Source organism: Triticum dicoccoides, chromosome 2B (assembly GCF_002162155.2).
Source record: "Triticum dicoccoides isolate Atlit2015 ecotype Zavitan chromosome 2B, WEW_v2.0, whole genome shotgun sequence".
Lineage (NCBI taxonomy): Eukaryota > Viridiplantae > Streptophyta > Magnoliopsida > Poales > Poaceae > Triticum > Triticum dicoccoides.
In genome coordinates, this window is record NC_041383.1 from 517,210,570 (window position 1) to 517,223,454 (window position 12,885).

The following is a 12,885-nucleotide window of genomic DNA, read 5'->3' on the forward strand; positions in this document are numbered from 1 at the left end:
GAACGATACAAAGTGCGACCTGGCACACCCTAACACCACTTGGAACAAGCGGGTAGCTATCTCAAAAAACAAACAACAACTAAAAAACCGCGACCTGGCATGTAGTACACAATTTTAAATGATTGTTTTGATGGAGTGAAAAAGGAAAACTACCCCACTACGTATATATAGGCCGGAGCCTCCACGCTTGCTTGCTAGGGTTGCTATATTCACACACTCTCATCCTCTCCAGATCTAAACAAGATAGGGGTGGTAACACTGTCTTTCTCCCTTCAAAGAACACTGTCTTTCTATCCTCACCGCTGGTTACGGATCCGGACGTATCCCCCTCCGCCGATGAAGGGGAGGAGGGGCAGTGTTTAGGTCGTCGTCGACAGCGAGGGAGGAGACCCACTGCCGGCCGCACCGTTATCTCTGGTAGAGCATCGGCGCGGGAGGTCCTCTGATCCCTTCATCGTTGCCTGTGGGCGGGGATCCGGCCTCCCGCCGCCCACCTATCCACATCCTGATGACCTTCAGGTATATCTTCGTTTGAAACCGCCTTAGCTCTACTTCCCCAGCTCGCTACGTCGCTGCATGTGCATCATTTTCTACCTCTCAGCCCCTCTCGATCGAATGGTCCAACGTCACCTTTTTTTCTATTGTTAGAGGTAAAGCTACTTCATGGAGTCGAATCTTGTACCCCCTCCGTTCGAAAATACTTCTCATTGAAATGGATGTATCTAGATGTATTTTAGTTCTAGACACATCCATTTTGATGACAAGTAATTTTGGACGGAGGGAGTACTTGGTTCAAACAAGAAATAAAGTGGGGGTGGGGGAATTTAGTATGTACATCGGACTTGGTACAAACAGGAAGGAAAGGGGGTGAAAGTAGTACAGACTGGTCATCCAACCGGTCTCTTGATCAAAAAGGGAAATATAGGGGTAACGTTGTACACAGTGGTATGACCAGGACTAGATTTTCTATCCACACATAGAAGTAGGTGGCTAGAGTGAACAAAAATGGGACCAACCCAGATATGTTTCTTGGATGTTTGTTTCTCGGGGAAACAAACTATGAATCACCACTTTATGCCCTTGTTTACGTACATGGTGCTGGACTGCTGGTGCACCCACTGTCCCATGCCCTTATACCAAATACTTAGCTATCCTTAATCTAATATCCCTGGTAAAAATGAAGCCATGCCACTAATATAAGCCATGGCAAGTTTAGCCAAATGTTTTTTCGTGTAATTGTTTGAGACTCTGACTGTTTCCTTTGTAGCTTTTTGTGCAAACAGGGATATACAATTCACTTGGTTGCTGTTGTGACCTTTTGGGGCACTGCACAAAACTCTTCTTAGAAGAAGTGACTTTTGTGCTGTTTAACTGGAATGTCAGAATGGAACAGTTCGTTCATTTTGGTGGAACTACACAAAGGGAGATCTGTGTTCCAATCCTCATCATCCATATGGGCGCCATAACCTTCCTTTAGGTAAGAATGATATTTAATGCATGTGTTCATCTCTATTTTCCGACTGCCATGAGAAAATAATGCTATTTTTTACTAGTACACTTGTACTCCCTCACTAACAAAACCAATTCTCACCGGAAATGAGAGTCCCACCTCTCCTCCCACCGGCGCCCTAGGCTTTCCGGCGATCTCCCTCTCCAACCAGTAAATCTTGGTCCTTCTCCACGCATCATCTCTGGCGTCCTCTGATCTTTCTCCCTATACCCATCTCACATGGGTTATCATGAGGGATCAACTCTGGATCTGGATTTTTCCATAGGAATGGCTTTTGCGGAGGAAGTTTTCAGATCTTGTGGGAAAATCATTCATCCCGTGGATGACACGGGCCATTTTATTATGGTTGTGTCTTTTAGCAGGAACAAGTTTTGCCTTGATGATGATTCGGTGGCGGCAGCATTGGAATCTGCAATTGGAGGATCCGCAATTGATTTGTCTGTTCAACTCATTAAAGACAAGGTATTGTCATTTTTTGTCTCTTGCAAACGTGTTGGCCTTCTTATTCTTCAATAGCGATCTTTTGTGTGCCCGCAATTCAAATGTTTCTTCCATCTTTGGGGCAATGGTGGCCCTAATTGGAAACATGAGTTTCTTATTTGGAAGAAGGAATGTGATGCTGAATGGATCTTAATCAGTCCCTCTAAGAGGTCTGCTTCTTGGTTTGATTGCGATGCATAAACCACCTGCTAAGTCTGCTTTGCGTTCGGGTTCTGGATCTTCAAAGAATATTTCGTTTGCTACGTTCCAACAATAAGATGTTTGCAAGGGATATAGTTATCCTGCCTCACCTGGTCTGGTTGATGTTGTCGCTGAGGCTGGTTATTCAGTTCTTTCTCATGAACGAGTCATTTTGCCACCGCCGCCGGCGACTGATCTCCGATGGACGGTGGCCAAGCCACCCATCACTTCCGGAACAGTTAACGTTCGCGAGATTTCTTCGGCCGGGTTTTCTGTGCCAGCGCCAACCACTCTCGACATGAATCTGCATGTGCATGGGGATGAGCTGGTTGGATCTCCACTTCCCCAGGTTGATTCCCCGGCCAAAATCGTTTCCATCGACCTGGTGATTCCCACGGCCCAGGTTGTTTCCCTGGGCCCAGCAAACCTGGACTTTTCTGTTGTATATCCATCTGATTTGGGCAATGAGGCGAATATTGATCTGCAACAATCGAACTTATCTGGAGATTCTGCTGATTTTAATGATCTTATTGATGACATGGTTTTTAATGTTTGTAAATGTCAGAATTGCTTATACATGGTTCATTTAACCAAAGCATGCACTAGCAGGGTTCGGTGCCGTAGATGCTTTAGGTTGGGGCACAGGGAAAAGGGCTCTTCGCATTCTACTCCTTCTCCCGCTTAGAAGTGGGTCCCACAGATCAAATATGGTGAGTCTAGCTGGTCAACAGTTTTTTCTACGATGGATGCCTCGATTCCCTCCATTGCTAGTCCCGCTGGGTCTCTGCCCAGTCCCGTCGACCTTGCCACCCCATCTATTCCGCCTCTGCCCACAGAGCCACCACCCATAACGCCTCCGCCACCACCCTCATCACCGTCTGCATCGCCCCCTCCACCTCCCTCATCGATGTCTGCATCGCCCACCTACTACACCACTTCTGATCGGTGCTGTTCTAATCCTTCGGCACCGGCAGTGGCGACCTTTGAGTTAGACCCCATGGAGTTTGTCCCACAAGGCTTCGACATCATCGATGGCGGTGAGCTGCGCCTGCCCCGCACCTTCTTCGCACCTGCGGTGGCTCCTGATCGGCAACACGAAGACTATGCCATCGCCATTGTCGAGCCAGCTTCTCTGCCTGAAGAAGTCGCCATCTGCAGAAACATGGTCAGTAACTTTGTTGTCAATGATCTGGGAAGAGCTGTTCTGGATGCACAGCCTTGGATCCAGGGGGTTGGGCTATTTGGTTTTCGTAGTGCTCTGGCTCGTCAAGCTTTAGTTGATCATCCACCTTTCAATCTGGGCAATGATAGATTTGTTCGGTTTATCCTGCATGATGAGGGCATCAATTACAGAGCAACACAGGGTTTTCGCCGTGGATGGGTTATGTTGCTTGGTGTTCCTCTGGATTATAGGCGCAGACAGTACATTGCGGATGTAATTAGCACTTTTGGTAGATTTCACCATTGGCACCAAGATGATCCGATGCTTGTCCGCTCGCTGGCTTATGTGTCTTTCCCTGCGCCAACCCTGGTTCCACGCTCTGTGACTTATAGAGAATATGCAGACTTTGGTGGTTCTAGGATCTCTTGGTCTGCACCTGTCTATATCCTGTCAGCAGATTTTGCGGACATCTTACCAGCAGATGAAGACCACATGCCCTTCAATGGCAATCCGCACCCCCTCCCTGGAAATTTGCAGTTTGAGAACCACAATTGGGTTATGCCAGAATTCCCGGAGCTGGGTTGGAATGATGTGCCACATCCTGTCAATGAGCAGCAAATCAATGATGTGCACCCGGTTCATGAAGCTGTGCAGCATGAGGAAGTGCAGGAAATTCAGTCTCAGGTGTCCATTGTTTTGCAACCTTCAGATGATTCAGTTAACAATGCTGACAATGCAGCTGAGGTGGCTGTCTTCCAGCCACCATTGGGACTTCAGCAGCCTCCTCTTATGATTCGACAAGTTCTCACTATCTATGGACCGGTTTTGCCACATGTGATGCAGTGGCAGCATTCTTTTGAGAAGATGTTGTCGTTTATCTGATCTTCGAGCATTTCTCAGTTTGTTTTCAAGTCTGACATTGGTGCTATGCTCAACAAGCAGTCATGTGAGGCTCTCTGTAGTGGCCCTGCTTCCACGCTTAAGCTTCTGCCTGCACCTGTCTCCTCGATCAGCTCTGCTCTGGATGTGCCAACTGCTCCTGTTAAAAGGCCAGTTACTCGGGCACTCTGCTTTGATGACCTGGATGACCCATTTTCTGAAGCCTTTGAATTCTCAGCTGTGCCTGAAGTATCTCTGAAGCGTGCAAGGAAGCCTAAAGCCTCAAGAATTATTGTTGATACTGAGGTTCGGCCCAATGCACGCCTGAGCGCTCTCCGTGATGGCTACCGCAAAGTAACAGGTGGCACTCCATCCAAGAAGTCTCACGCTTTGAAGAAGCGCAAGACTAGCAGTTCCCAGTCGGAGGATAGATCTACTGTGCCACCACCAACTGCTATTGCTGACCTCCAACGCATTAGCGCCTGGCTTCGCATTTCACCTAAGAAGATCTCTATGGATAAGCTTGTTGCTGATCCTACCAAGTCCAGCAGCAGTGTGGGTTCTGATGATTAGTTACTTCATGGAGGGTTATGGTCTGTGACGTACCGTAATCGCCATTTATCTTTCTTTCTTTGTTGAGAACTATGTGATGCTTGCCTGCTTTGTGGGTCGGTGTAGGTCATTGTGTGGCCTACTTACTATGATTTTACTTTTGGTTTGTAATGAATCAGACAAGATTTAAGGAGTGGAAAGTTCTATGTTGGAATGTTCATGGCCTCAATTCTGAAGCGTGTCAGCTTGCAGTAAGACAAAAGATTGATGAAAGTGGTTGTTCTGTTGTCTGTCTTCAGGAAACTAAATGCATGCAAATGGATCAATGTTTCATTAGGAAGTTCTGCCCGAGGCGCTTTGATAATTTTGTTTATGTTCCCTCGGCTGGTGCGTCTACTGGGATGGTGGTTATTTGGAATTCTTCCTTTTTCATAGGTTCTTTAATTCAGTCAAGGTCCTATGGGATAATTGTGGAGTTTAAATCCAAACATACTTCTGAAACTTGGTCTTTAGTCTCTGTTTATGGACCGTGTCAAGGCCCTGCCCGTGACGAATTTGTTCAGTGGTTATATAATCTTGATATTCAGTTTGGTGAAAATTGGTTGCTTTTGGGTGACTTCAACTTCATGCGATCGCTTGAGAACCGCAATCTTCCGGGAGGTGATGTTAACGATATCTTCTTGTTTAATGAAATAATTGGTCATTTGGGCCTTGTTGAACTACCAATCAAGGGTCGCCAATATACTTGGTCGAATATGCAATCTTCACCGCTTCTTGAGCAGATTGATTGGTTTTTCACGTCAGTTGCTTGGACATCAGACCACCCCAATACGATGGTTTTTCCACTTGCACGCACTGCCTCCGATCATGTTCCGTGTGTGGTTTCGATTGCCACTTCTATCCCCAAGGCTAAGGTTTTCCGTTTTGAAAATTATTGGGTTGATTTGCCTGGTTTTGCTGACTGTGTTTCTGATGTTTGGAATAGGCCAGTGGCAAGATCGTCCATTGCATTAACAATTTCGGCTAAGTTTAAATCCCTCCGATATGCACTCAAGAAATGGCATTTAAACCTATCCACAGTCAAAGCTCTAATTGCTGATTGTAATAAAGTGATTATTTTCCTTGATAATCTTGAGGAAATGAGGCCTTTAAGTTGGTCGGAGTTCAATTTCCGTAGAATTGTTAAATTGCACCTTGTGGATATTTTACATTGGCAATTTATCTACTGGAAGCAGCGTTGCACGATCAGAAACATCAAAGTTGGTGAGGAGAATTCGAAATTTTTTTCATGCCATGGCTACGGAAAGATTCTGTAAGAACACTATCTCCCCGATCAAGTCTGCAGAGGGTGACGTGGTCACGGATCACCAGCAGTTGGCAGGGATGTTCTGGGCTGATTTTAACCAACGAATGGGCCAATCAAAGGGCATTCAAATGGGTTTTGATCTAGACACATTAATTACCCGGGTTGGTGGTCTAGAGGAGTTGTCTTTGCCATTCACGGATTCTGAGGTGGATGCGGTAATTAAGAATATGCCTTCTGATCACGCTCCGGGACCTGACGGGTTTATTGGACTGTTCTTAAAGAAATGTTGGTCTATTTTGAAGGAGGACTTTATGAACCTTGTGCAAGAATTCTATGAGGGGAAATGTAATTTGGAGTGTCTCAACACATCTCTTATAACCCTCATTCTGAAGAAGCTAAGCCCTGAATATGTTGGTGATTTCCGACCCATATCTCTGACTAATACATGTTTAAAGTTCTTAACCAAGCTTTTGGCAAATCGTCTTCAGGGTGTGATCTTGAAATGTATCCACCGCAATCAGTATGGTTTTCTGCGGTGTCGATCCATTCAGGACTGTCTGGCGTGGTGTTTTGAATACATCCACCAATGCAAAGCTTCCAAGAGGCCTATCATTCTTCTTACACTTGACTTCACAAAGGCTTTCGACACCATCGAGCATGATCTGATTCTTAGGATTTTGAAATGTAAGGGATTTTATGATCGTTGGACAAGTTGGATTAAGAGCATTTTATCCACGGGCTCCTCTTCGGTTCTTTTGAATGGAGTTCCTAGTAATCATTTCGTTTGTCGTTCGGGTGTTCGTCAAGGAGATTTGCTATCTCCTTTGCTCTTTGTGATCGCGGTGGACTTACTACAATCGGTTGTAAATGAGATGTGCACAAGGAATATTCTCACCTTTCCAATTCCAACTACCTCGATGGACTATCCGATCGTGCACTATGCTGACGATACCCTCATCATTCTTCCAGCTATTGATAGCCAGCTTATTGCTTTCAAAGAAATGCTTGAAGTCTTTGCCAAATCAATTAGCCTAAGGGTAAATTTCAGTAAATCCTCTTTGATACCCATCAGTATGAGTGATGACGAGGGCAAGCGTGTTGCCTGCTTGCTTGGGTGTGATGTTGGTTCCATGCCATTCACTTATTTGGGCTTACCAATGGGTACCTCACGGCCAACAATTTATGATCTGATGCCTTTGGTGGATCGTATCGAGAGACGATTATCTGCGTCTTCTTGTCTGTTGAATCAAGGAAGCCGACTTCACCTCTTGCACTCTATTCTTAGTTCTATGCCAATATATTTCTTGTGCACTCTTTCGCTGCCGCAGGGTATTTTGAAGCAAATTGAGCGGATTATGCGGCAATGCTTGTGGAGAGGGAACTCGGATACGCCCCGGCAATCATTGGCGGCTTGGGACTTGGTATGTCATCCTAAATCTTTTGGTGGTCTGGGGGTTATGGACTTCAGCATTCAAAATGATGCCTTGCTGATCAAGCATCTTTTTAAGTTCTTCAATAAGATGGACGTGCCATGGGTATCTCTTATTTGGGACACTTATTATGCCTCTGCACCTCCACAAGTCACTCAAAGCTGCGGCTCTTTCTGGTGGAGGGACATTTTCAAGTTATATGATAGGTTTTGCAAGTTGGCAGTTCCACTCGTTCGTAGGGATACGGTGATCTTCTGGCTTGACCGTTGGAAACTTGGCAACAATACGGTTATCATGCAACATCAGTTTCCGAGACTCCACTCTTTTGTGGTCGATGACTCTCTCACAGTCAAGGATATGATGGAGCTATCAGACCTAACTGGCAATCTCCATCTGCCACTGTCTGCTGAGGCCTTCGAGGAGTTTAATCAACTTCAGGCGTTGCTTCCTCTAATTAATCTTGAGGACGGGGAAAAGGATGTCTGGAAATGGCCTTCCAATTCTGGTGATTATCTGTTCAGGATTTATTACTTGTCATGCTTTTCGGACACAGTGGTTGACCCCATATTCAGGTTGATCTGGAAATGTTCTTGTACTCTGAAGCTTAAGGTTTTTGGGTGGCTCCTTTTGATGGATCGCCTGAACACTAGGGACATGATGCAGAGGAGACACTAGATTATCCAGGATGACACTTGTGTTCTTTGTCATTTGGCCTCACATGAGGACAGAGCGCATCTCTTCTTTGCTTGTAATTTTAGCCAGCGTGTCTGGAGCTACCTGGGTATCTCAGGGAGTCCTCAACCGAACCAGACCACTTATGAGTTGGCTGCTGCAGCTAGGAAGGATTTTGGCCATCCTTTTTTCTCAGAGATAGTCTTCACTGCCACTTGGAATATTTGGACACAAAGAAATGGGAAGATCTTCAGGAATGAACCACCTTCTTTCAGGGCTTGGAGGAGAAATTTTGTGCATGACATCTCCCTTTTAGCTCATAGAATCAAATGTAAATATAGGAATAGTTTAATCTCTTGGATAGCTGCCTTACCCTAATCAATTCTTTTGTAAGTATTACTCTCTCCCAACCTATTTTAACTTTGTAACTTTCTATTACTTTGGCTCTGTGGTTTAATAAAGGACTGTGAGGCTGTTGCCTTGCAGTATATAGTCAAAAAAACTAATTCTAAAATAGAAGGCCAATCATGTACTTGGTTTCACCAACTGGTGAGGAGAAAGAGAAACAGAGCATGAAGAGGAAGAAGAAGAAGAATAAACAGTGCCAAGGCGATCTTGCTGAAGCCAGAGGCCTCAATCGAAGCCATTCAAGGGCTCCGGCAACGACTACCTTACATGTGAGATGATCCTCCAGGGAGCCCTTCCACTTCTGTTGTCTCACTTAATTAATTAGGAGTACTTAAGTACCACTAATTTATTGCTGCCTAATTTTCCTGTTGGAATTAAACAAATCTTTAGTAGGACCTATGCTGAATCATGTATGTGTGTATGTTTGTCTATGGAGGTGAATCATGTGGTGGAGCAGGGAGGGAATATTATTAGTGTCATGACATAATAGTGCTATAGTTTTGCATGTCAATTTATTGCCATTGGTTCAATGAGGCAATGTTTTGCGTATTGTCCACCATTGAATTTGATGCTACTGTTAGAGTAATATGCTAATGTCTTCCTATCCTTTCTCAGTAAGCTAACGAAGGTTTCACCTTGTTCCTACTTGTGCAAACAGGGATCATGTTGTGCCAATCATACATTTTAGTGGAAATACACAAGACAATACAATGAACTGTATCCCAGCCAGTGCTTTAACTCTGCTGGAAGTTCTTGATAATCTTTCGATATAATCTCAACACTGGTAAACAAGAGTGATTTCAACCATACATTTGAAGTGCACAAAAATATATACTATTGAGTGATTCCAGTGAGTGCTTTATGATCTCTTATGGGACTACATGAATAAGGTTTTTTTCTCAGGTTGGTACGGGCCTAAGGCCTTCATCCATATTAGTTTGCTGTCATCTCTATTTGTATTGTGCTACTGTCATGAGAAACTCCTTTATCTTTGCACATTAAAGTTTTGCAACCTATGATAAATGGCAATTCTTTGAGTGTTGAGCTAATTGACACTGATTAAATAAACTAATACCTCTCTTTAAGCAAGACTACTATGTTGCTAACTTTACCCATTAAGATAATGAGGGTGCTTCTATTTGTTAGTGTATGTTTCATCAACTAGTCCCACTATTACAGTAATCTCACTCTCTCAATATATGTGCCAACAGGGATGCTAGATTTTGGTGGAACTGCACGAAAACTTTGGGTGCTTTATTGCCTCGACAACTTCCGTCCTTTCCTGTCAGTCGCTAATCTCGGCTTGCTTTCTTCCTTTGTTGTTAGTCGCTTCGCTTATCTCGGCTTCCAGTCAAAGGAAATAGTAATTGATATGCTACCTCACACAGGTTGGTACTGGTCCTTATCCTGATTATTGTGCTTGTCATGTATTGGTAATTTGGTATTGTGCTACTGTTTGCCGATTTTATAAAGGAGTAACTTGGAGCCTGAACTCGCATGCTAATCATTGCATTGGGTGATTTCAATAGAACTGCACAAAATGATCAGATGGACAGATACTTATGTTGCTGCTATGTACTCCAAAGTTCACTCAGACAAACATCAATGTCGACAAGAAGTGCTTATATTCATTCGAGTATCAACCGACGTCAACCAGTTGTCAAACTCCAAGTATTAGGAGAGTGAACGCCAAAAATATTGCTTGGCACATAGCCCAGAAGAACACAGTCCAGTCTTTGGTCCCAACTTGTGCCTTTTGGTTATCGGCAGATATGGTAGCGAACTGTATGGCATGGAGTCTAAAGATTCCATACAAGTTGGTTGATGCATATATTCATCTGGCACTTAATCAGTCTGCACGCCAGGGATGCTCCATTTCAGTTGAACTGCACAAAAAATTTGGGTGGTTCATTTTCTCAACCGCCTCCTTTCTTGTTTGCAATGTAGAATTTTGGCCAGCTATAGGACCAAGATAAGCCAGTAAACTAGTTGGATGAAAGTAGTGGCCAAGTTGCTCAAACCTTACTCGGCACGAGGCCACTATTTGAGGATAAACCTACAAGCAAAGTTCAGATTGTCTGTGCTGCCTCTCATTTACTCGAAAGTTTACTCGTACAAGAATTAATTTTAGCAAGAAGTACCTCTGACTGAACACCATTTACCAGTCTATACCCTAGGTAATTAAAGTTCGTCCATGGATCGTATTGGCTATGATCTCAATCATTTGGATGCATAAACATACTAAACATGTGTATATCTGAATCTTTTTGTGAATTATGTATGAATATTGTCGTGTGATCTATCAATCATTTGGATGCATAGATATGCTGAACTTGTGTATATATGAATCTTTTGAGTTGTTGATAGTGAATGTTGGCTATGAATATGAACTTATCCTATGAACCTGAGTTTGATACGAATGTTTACCTTTTCTGTTGTATTTGTGTGTGAACTTGTTAGTATGCCTACTGTGGGGTATGTGACGTGTGGGTGTCAATGGCACACCTTCCCGAGAAGAATTTCACCTGCTTTGTTAGGGTAGCAATGGCGTATCAGCTCTTTTTAATCTTTTTATTACTCTGGCTTCCCCTCTCCCCCGCTCAACCCATACCGTAATTGTTTTCAGCCTCAAAACAAACATAGTATTGCGTTGTTTTTGGGGCTTTATGAAAATTCGAGTGTTGGTTTCTGTAGGTTGTCCCACCCAGCAAATGGGCTGCTGGTCCACCACGACGGACTGGGAGGCTAAAAATACAAGTTGTATGGTGCAGAAGCAAGTAAAAAAGCTATCGAGAGCCATCCACTGGAAAAAAAATCGCTCCTGATGTGCTTCTTCAGTCGTGCCGCTGGCCCCCTCTTTAATCCAGGTCACTCGGGGATCTGGTATAATTTTTTTCCAGAGGGCGAACAAGTATCAGCTAGGCCTAGGTTTTGTATTTTAACATGCGTAGCCCACGACATACGGAGAGAGTGGTTTCAACTTATTTTTTGAGGTCCATACCGGCCCATGGGTTTTTTCTTAAAGATCGGCAGCCCAATGTATTTTTTTTAATAAAACGCAGGTCTCTGTTCTATTTATCTATATATAAGAATAATAATGATGTGTCCAATTTATGTTTTCCCTTCTAACCACATTATATATATATGTATATTACTAGCAAAAGGGCATGTGCATTGCAACGGGGGAAAAATAATACCTCAGGCTCTTAATTTACAAAAAATGGTCTATAATATGAGTATTTATAGTTACGGCCCAAGCAAAGATGGTCTTTGCCTACAAAAGCGCAAGTTCAAGATTTCACATGTCTTTTATTTAAACACGGCATGCATCTAGATTTAATACGTACAAAGAAATGAGCAAGTGATCTTCAATTTTGTCTACAATCCTAATTTTGCTGAGATGTTCATCCACAATCCGGATCAGTACCAATATTAAAGGAAGACGGATAATGCACTATTGATTAAGATTGCACCGTACATAGTATTTTCTTTAAATGGTTAATAGGTAACATAACATCATATTCAGATTCTATATATTTTTCTAATCAAATTCCATATATAGCATGTTAAATTTGGAGTTACATTTAGAAGATATGAGTATTTTAAAAAACAATTTATATGTATTGCGGGTTTAATGTCAAAAACATGAAGGGTTTTTCTATAAAATAACATGATGGACTAAGAATACCTATTTGTTTTATTAATAGGTATAGATAGATTATTCTTATCGTATATTTTATAGAGACTTATATATACATTAAAAACATCCCACGTGTTATTAACTTATAAAAGTAAATGTTTAAAAGAAGTTGGCAAGGAAAATGCTGGTCGTTTTTGACTCACACACAAGAAAAATCCTGATGATTGTGTACAAAAGCTTATGAAGATTTTAAGGACCAATTTAATAATAACGCACTCATTTTTATTTTGAGCAATAACTCACTAATTTGTTAATTATATATATATATATAATATATATATATATATATTAGCACTATTCTAATCCCAGGATTAGAATAACTATTTGGATCACGGAACGCTCTATATAGACTACGCTGAGTGGATCCCGAACTCCCGGAAAAAAAACCAACCTCCTGCACCACCTCTGTCGATTCCCCCCGGCTCCCGCACCATCCCATCATCGCCCTGGATCCCGCCACCGCCCCCTGACCAACCTGCCTCGCGCCGCCGCCCCCCGACCCCGATGCACCTCCTGCCGCCGGCCACCCGACCCAAACGCCCACCACCTGCTGCCGGCCACCCGACCCAACGCCCACCCGCTTCC